The sequence below is a fragment of the Mustela putorius genome, unplaced genomic scaffold (genome assembly GCF_011764305.1).
Source record: "Mustela putorius furo isolate JIRA1106 unplaced genomic scaffold, ASM1176430v1.1 tig00000281_pilon_pilon_pilon, whole genome shotgun sequence".
Taxonomy (NCBI): Eukaryota; Metazoa; Chordata; class Mammalia; order Carnivora; family Mustelidae; genus Mustela; species Mustela putorius.
In genome coordinates this window covers 14,013,311-14,020,719 of record NW_025421343.1, presented here as the reverse complement: position 1 = coordinate 14,020,719, position 7,409 = coordinate 14,013,311, and the positions used below count along the sequence as shown (strand labels likewise).

The 7,409-nt window shown below is 45.8% G+C and overlaps 1 long non-coding RNA gene across 2 annotated transcripts in view; it reads right to left on the bottom strand.

Annotated features, from left to right (window-relative positions):
* Positions 1-826: 826 nt before the first annotated feature.
* LOC101679706 overlaps positions 827-7,409 on the bottom strand; it is a 62,189-nt gene continuing 55,606 nt past the window's right edge. For both annotated transcript variants that reach the window (XR_198705.3, XR_001177853.2), the window contains 2 exons: positions 1,746-1,803; positions 827-1,576 (listed from right to left, as the gene is read on the bottom strand). This is a non-coding gene — a long non-coding RNA (uncharacterized LOC101679706). The remainder of the gene's footprint in view (positions 1,577-1,745; positions 1,804-7,409) is intronic.

The following is a 7,409-nucleotide window of genomic DNA, read 5'->3' as shown; positions in this document are numbered from 1 at the left end:
CTGAAGATGTGTGCTCTTTATTATAAGGATTCCACTTCTGTTATTATTATTATTTTTTTTTTTAAAGGAAGAGAAAACAAGCACCTTACTCCTGAAGTTACTTGTATTTCAGTGGGGATCTAGGCCAATAAAGGCATTGTGTCTAATGATAGAATTTTGTGTTTTTCTAGAGGTCCGGGGGAGCCTGAAAGACACCTTTTAGGCCATGGGTTTCCACCTTTGTCAGCTCTCTAAATTCTGCCTCTGATTCTCCTAGTTCCCAGACCACTAATATCCTGCCCTCATGCTAAGGACTATTTTTAGAAATTGTTGAGGAAGAACTTCCTTTTGACTCAGCACGACTCCTATCGCGTGTGTGCAGAAGGCGATCCTGGCTGACTACAGGGTTCCTTGGGGTCCTGTGCAGCCCTAGGTCTTCCTACTCCTAAAGACTCTGGCCCAGGAGTAATCCACATGTCAAGCACAGCCCTCACTATTACATATTTATGTACACACACACACACACACACACACACACATGCACACACATACTCACAGATGGGTGTGAATATATATTTTTAAGATTTTATTTTTAAGTAATCTCTACACCCAACGTGGGGCTCAAACATACAACCCCGAGATCAAGAGTTGCACCTCCACCGACTAAGCCAACCAGGCACCCCTTTAATAATTTTGCTTTTAAAAATAATAAGGATATGAGGAATCCATGTTATTTGTTGGCAGTCTTCACGCATTCATCAAGAATTCTTGCAAATGGGCCAATGTTACTTTCAATTCATTTTTCAAATGTCGTGAAACGATGATAAATAGTAAATTGACCAATTAATGAAGTTGACATAATGGTTTACTTTGTAGGCATTTCATTAAACATGTAGTCATTCTGATTATGCTGTTTTTCTCTGCATATTTTCCAGTAAGTGTATTCCTTTCCTAGAACTCAGACTTTTCCTGTGAGGATAGTGTCCCATTGATAAACTAGATCTGCCTGGGAAGTCACCTTTTGGGACAAGTGGGTGGGCTTGGCCAGCATGATGGCGGTCCCCAGCAGCTCTGCTGCGAGGGACAGGTCATGGGTTGTGGGCGATGAGTGGGGATGTTCTCTGAGAAGAGTCAGCCATTTCCCAAGCGTTGGTGAATGTCATCCTTCCTGGTCTGTGGTATTGGGGAGAAACTCGAGCTCAGCAGATCCCCTGGAATTATGATGCTCAATTGAGTCTGACCACAGATATGTGTCTGAGGGGTCACATGTGAGTCCTCTCACATCATAGCTCTTGATGAACTGACATGAAAAGATGTCCAAGGCAAAGTCAAGGGAAAGGCAATTTTATACAGCACAAAAAGTAACAGCCTCTTGCTTGTATGTACATAAGCATGGACAAAATCTGGAAGAATGTACCAAGGAATGGAAATACTGCTTATTTTCAGAAAGCATAACTATAGGGAAACTCTCACTTTCAGAGTCACCCGTGCCCCCGTAATATTTGAATTTTTACCATGAGCACATACACCCATCCTCGATTTATGCGATGGATAAGTCCAGAAATGTGTCAGTTCATTCCAAATGCTTGCCTCAAACCTGCAAAATAAAGTTTCTCATAAAGAAAGAAAGAAAACACTGGGGATATGTTTCAGTAGATTGAAAGCATCATGAGAGAAACATCCTCTCTTCGGTCATTCATTAAATAGCGACAGTAAACAACACGTATAAATGTATGTTAATGATTATTCAAGAAACAAAAGGTCACCTGACAAACGCTGGTGAAGCTGGAGATGGTGGTTTTGGCCTGTAATCATCAAATCCGTCTTTCTCCAAAAGAGAGGATCATAAGGGAAGGGAGGGAAAAATGAAACAAGACGAAATCAGAGAGGGAGACAAACCATAAGAGACTCAATATGGGAGACAAACCATAAGAGACTCTTAATTATAGGAGACAAACAGGGTTGCTGGAGGGGTGGGGGTGGGGAGAGGAGGTACCGGGTGACAGGCATTAAGGAGGGCAGGTGATGTAATGAGCACTGGGTGTTATATAAGACTAACGAATCCCTGACCTCTACCTCTGAAACTAACAACACATTAGATATTAATTAAATTTTTAAAAATCTGTGTTTCTCCTTTTTCTCCATTTTAGTGAAACTTGCTTCCAAAATGTTTGCCATGGGTAACATCTCAGTCTTTGTCCTTTTTAAAATTTTGTGGCTCTGTTGTTTAATAAGGTAAAATCTGATGGAAAGGTGACGCTGGAAACCGTTTCTGTAAGGGCTGGCAACTTTTTGATGAAAAACTTCTGGCTGTTTATTCATCCAGGACCTCCCAAGAATATCAACCAGTGTCTTCTCGTCGTGATAATCCTACAGGCTGAGCTCTTGGGGAAAGACATGTCACCCAGTGTCCTCTCAGACCACAGGCAGGACCCAGCCTCCAGGCTAACTGGGAGCCAGGGCGTGGATGAGACGACACTTTGCATTTTGCTCTAAGGGTCTGATTTTCTGGTTTTCTGTGATTTTCTGAACCCGGGGATCAGGGAAAGGTTCTGAAAACGAGAGGCAGGCAGTGTATTCCCAAACAAGCTCTATCTTGAAGAAATTGATTTCTTTAGCCATTTTTTTCTAAAATGTGTAGAAATGAATCCCAAGTAAGTTGATTAATCAGAAAAAAGTCCTAGAAGGGGAGCACCTGGGTGGCTCAGTGGGTTAAAGCCTCTGCATTCGGCTCAGGTCATGATCCCAGGGTCCTGGGATCAAGCCCCATGTCGGGTTCTCTGCTCCTTGGAAAGCCTGCTTCCTCCTCTCTCTCTGCCTGCCTCTCTGCCTACTTGTGATCTCTGTCTGTCAAATAAATAAATAAAATCTTAAAAAAAAAAAAGTCCTAGAAGTGAAATTTTCAAAAGAGAAGCTCAGGCTGCAGGTGCCCAAGTTGTCATTGGATAATTTTCCGATTCATTCGCTTGGCATTGGCTGCCCCTAAAGGGGACATTCAGGGAGACTGAGGAGCAATTAGAGGGATATCTAGGCCCGTATGACATATATGACAAGCTTTATATGACTGTGAAGAACTCACAGTCCAGTGTGGTGTTTCTCAAACTCTGAGGACTGTTCTCATTTTTTACCATATCTGACTATCACATTTACAATCTTTTACTTAATATTTTTCTTCAGAGGAACTGATTGTTTCCCTTCAATAAATTTGTTTCTAAGAGAGCTTATGTATCTATTATGGACTGAAGGTTTGTGTCCCTCCAAAATTCTTATATTGCTGGTATGAGGAGGTGGGACCTTTGGGAGGTGCTTAGGTCATGAGGATGGACCCCTCAGGAATGGGACCAGTGCTCCCGTAAAAGGGACCCCAGAGAGCTCTCTTTCTCTTTTCACCCCCAGAGGCTACAAGAGATGGGCAGTTGGCAGCCAGGAAGAGGTCTCCCACCGGAGCCTGACCATGCCGGCATCCTGATCTCAGACTTCCAGCCCCCAGAACTGTGAGAGAGAAATATCTGTCACTGCTAAGCCAGCCAGCTGACAATGTTTTGTCAAAGCAGCGTGAACTGACACAGTATCGCTGCGAGATTATGGATTGTGATAGTCATGATTTTTTCTAATACACATCACAATAAATATAAACTATTAAACTATTCAAGTGTTTTAAATGCCTGTCCACCTGTCACCTCAAGGCATTTTGTGTAGCAGCCTGCGGTGGGGAAACATCAAACTCTATGAGGAGATTCGACACACACACTATGCATTAATAACTATAATCTAAAGCAGGGCGGGACCTATGTGTGGGAGACCAGTGCAGTCCCACAGGCCCCATAGTCAGAAAGCTCCTGCGTTTGGGACTTCGCGCTCTTGCCTTGTCTTGAAGTTTTTAACTGAGGCATAAATTAGTTCTGGGTGTACAACACAGTGAAGCAATATATGCACATACAGAGAAATGATCCGACAGTAGTCTAGTTGACATCTATCGCCATACAGAGCTACACAACGATCTCCTCTCCTAGCAGCTTTCAAATATGGAATATGGTATAATTAATAGTCACCGTCCTTGACATTACATCTCTATGGCTTGTTATCTTATAACTGGAAGTTTGTACCTTTGACCCATCCTCCCCACCTCTGGCAAATGCCAGTCTGTTCTCTGTATCGAGGAACTCAGTTTTGTGGTGGCGTTATTTTCAAATTTCACATATAAGCGAGATCATGTAATATTTGTTTTTCTCTGTCTTATTTCACTTAGCATAACCCCCTCAAGGTCCATCTATGTTCTCACAAGTGGCAGGAATTTCTTCTTTTTTTTTTTTATAGCTGGATAAAATTCAGTTGTATATATATATATGTGTGTGTGTGTGTGTGTGTATATATATATATATACCACATTTTCTTTTTCCATTCATCCATTGATTCATACTTAGTGTCTTTCCATATTTTGTTGTAAATAACACTGCAGTGGACTTGGTGGGGGTGCATGAGGTTTTTAGTAAATGAATCCCTGAGCTGGTGTTGTGGAAGTAAAGTCCAATAGGACAGTGAAACACGCGCTGGTAGCTGGTGGCCTCGGCGCAAGCACTGTCCTATCTCTGCTGTCTCCTCCGGATGTGGTCTTTGGCTGCCCGGCCTCCTTCCACCTGGTGTCCTCTTCTCAGCTAGTTTCCCCTCCCTGCCCTGGTCCAGCAGCCACTGCCACTCCCTGCCCTGGCCAGAGGGACCCGGGCCCGGAGGGCCCTGCTGTGTCTCAGGACACGGCGGGATGGCAGCTGTCTCTGCCCTGGGCTGGTGGCATGGTGCACTCGGCAGAGGCGAGATTCTTGCCCTCCCCTAATGCAGGTACCTAGAGCTGCCCAGTGTGCAGGTTGCAACCCCCCGGGGGCTCGCTCGTGATAAGAGAAGCCTGCCTCAACATGCTAATCCAGCCCCTTCCAGTGGGAGAAGGAACCCCACAGCCCACGATGTGTGAGCACCAAGTTGTGGAAGACACAGGTGGCACGGTGCCGGTGAGGGTCTGCCATCGCAGTCCCTTGCCCGAGGGAGCCCAACTGAATAGGAAACCAAAAAACACCATGAAGGTAGAAGAGAGAGTTTTGGGAAGAAAAGAAAAAGCTTTCTATTTTAGTACATTTAATGGCAGCTTTACTTCTTCTTCTTCTTCTTTTTAAGATTTTATTTATTTATTTATTTATTTATTTGACAGACAGAGATCACAAGTAGGGAGAGAGGCAGGCAGAGAGAGAGCAGGAAGCAGGCTCCCTGCTGAGCAGAGAGCCCGACATGGGGCTGGATCCCAAGACCCTGGGATCATGACCCAAGCCAAAAGCAGAGGCTTTAACCCACTGAGCCACCCAGGTGCCCCTCTTCTTTTTTGAATAAGGGGCCTTGATTTTCATTTTTATCTTGAGCCCACAAATTATGTAGCTGAACCTGACCCAAAGCAGCCCCTGGGAAGTGTCACTGGGTCCAGGCAGGTACAGTTTCTAGAAGGTTCTGGAAGATGTTACCCAGTGGCCCTGCTCCTTGGGGCTGCTGAGTTGGGCCTGGGAATCTGATGGGATTTAGATCTGCAGGCCTGGGGACAGGCACATCTTAAGGAAAGAAACAGAGGTGGGAGCTCAGGGTCTGCCCTGGGAACTGCAAAGGCATGTAGCCCAGGTGGGGGACCAGGAACCGTAGGATATGGCCCAGGAAGTGGGCAAGTTCAGGGCAACTAACGCATGAAACTGATCTTGGTCTGTGGCCCACACGAAGACCCTGACAGTTTCTGCCTTAGAAAGCAACAGGTGTGGGAGACAACAGTGGTGGTGCTGTGGGGAGAGGCCTAGGAAGGGGCAAGATCATACATGGAACAAGTAACACTTTTTTCTTTATGAACTGTGAGAAGCCAGGGACCAAACGGCTGCAGGATGTAATTCTAGGAGGAAAGAGTGAGACTACAGGCAGGGCGGGCTATGGGGAGAGTCCTGAGCAGGAATGAGGCCAGACATGTGTTACCCAGGCCAAGAAATAAGGATCTATGGCAGCCGTCTCTGAACTATTTGGATCATACACCCTTGAGATATTTTTGAGCATACTCCCTAATTTTTGTACCTTTATTTATGCATAAATCATGCACTTGCTCAATTCTATTATGGTTGTTATAAAACAAAAGCAAAAACAAAACTTTAAAAAAGGATAACTAAAAATAAGGATAAAAGAAAGTTCTAACAACTTCTTCCTGCCCCACAGCCCACTGCTGTCATGCATACGCTCAATGTTAGGCCTAGACAGGGGCCGAGCTTCTGGGCAGTTTATGCTTTATGTGTGTGTGGAGGCGGCTGTGTGACAAGCTGTGCGGATGAGTTGTGGGGTGAGTGTCGGGGAAGAATCTAAACAGGGAGTCTCAGGGGATCCTCACAACACCCCACGGGCAGGAGCTGTTATGTTACTTCTCGGTTAATATGAGGATGATGGGAAGTCCTGTAACTCATCTGAAGTCCCAGCTTGGGCCAAGATGTGGACCCAAGTTTGGCTGACTCCGGAGCCTCTGTCCGCCCCACTGGGCCACCCAGCTTTCCCTAGTTAGCTTTGGGTCTGACCTGTTTTTCTGGAGGAGCAAGTTGTTGGGGTTGAACTCTGTTGTCAGAGCAGGGTGGTTAGGGCACTGGAGAAGACTCTGACAGCATCCTGTTTATAAGGGCCGAGGGCATCCACCTGCTGGCCGTGACCTCCATCTTGGGGCCTCATCTTTGGTGCACTGGAAGCTGAGGGGCATTTGAGAACAGATTCTACCCCCTTCCCCTCAGGTGGGACAATTCTGAGGTGTGTTCCCAACCCTCTTCCAGAGGTGCCCCCGGCCCCGAGGCTTGCATGCTCTTAGAGGTGACCTACTTATTAAGATACTCTGCTTTGGCTTTCTTCCTTTCCCATCTAGCCTTTCTCTGTCTTACTCCCCCTCCTGGAATCACTTCTTGACTAAACGACCTGCCCACTGATTCCCCCCTCTCTGGGGAACGCAGACCAAGCAGGTCCACCAAGGAGAGAAGCCTTGTCTTATGCCATGTAATTCTGTGGCTCAAACGTCCCACTCCTTCTTCCTGGGCCTTGGCACGCAGTGCCAAATGACCATGGCATTCTTTTCTCCAAATCAAGCGTTAGTTCTCCACAGGGCACTTCAGGCGACTGTTAACAATCAGTGAGTGTTGACAAGTGAGTTGAAATCTATTTGACTTGAGTTCCAGAAGGTTTACTCAGGTTGCTTTATGAAGAATGGATGGCAAAGTTGAGGGCAGAGGTAGAGAGACCAGTTAGGAGTCTACTGGAATAATCCAGATGGGAGATGACAGTGGCTTGGACCATATTAGCAGCCAGGGTAAGAAGCACAGGGTTCTGAATGTAAGCCAACAGGATCTACCAACTGATTGCATGCAGGACATGAGAGGAAGAAGGGA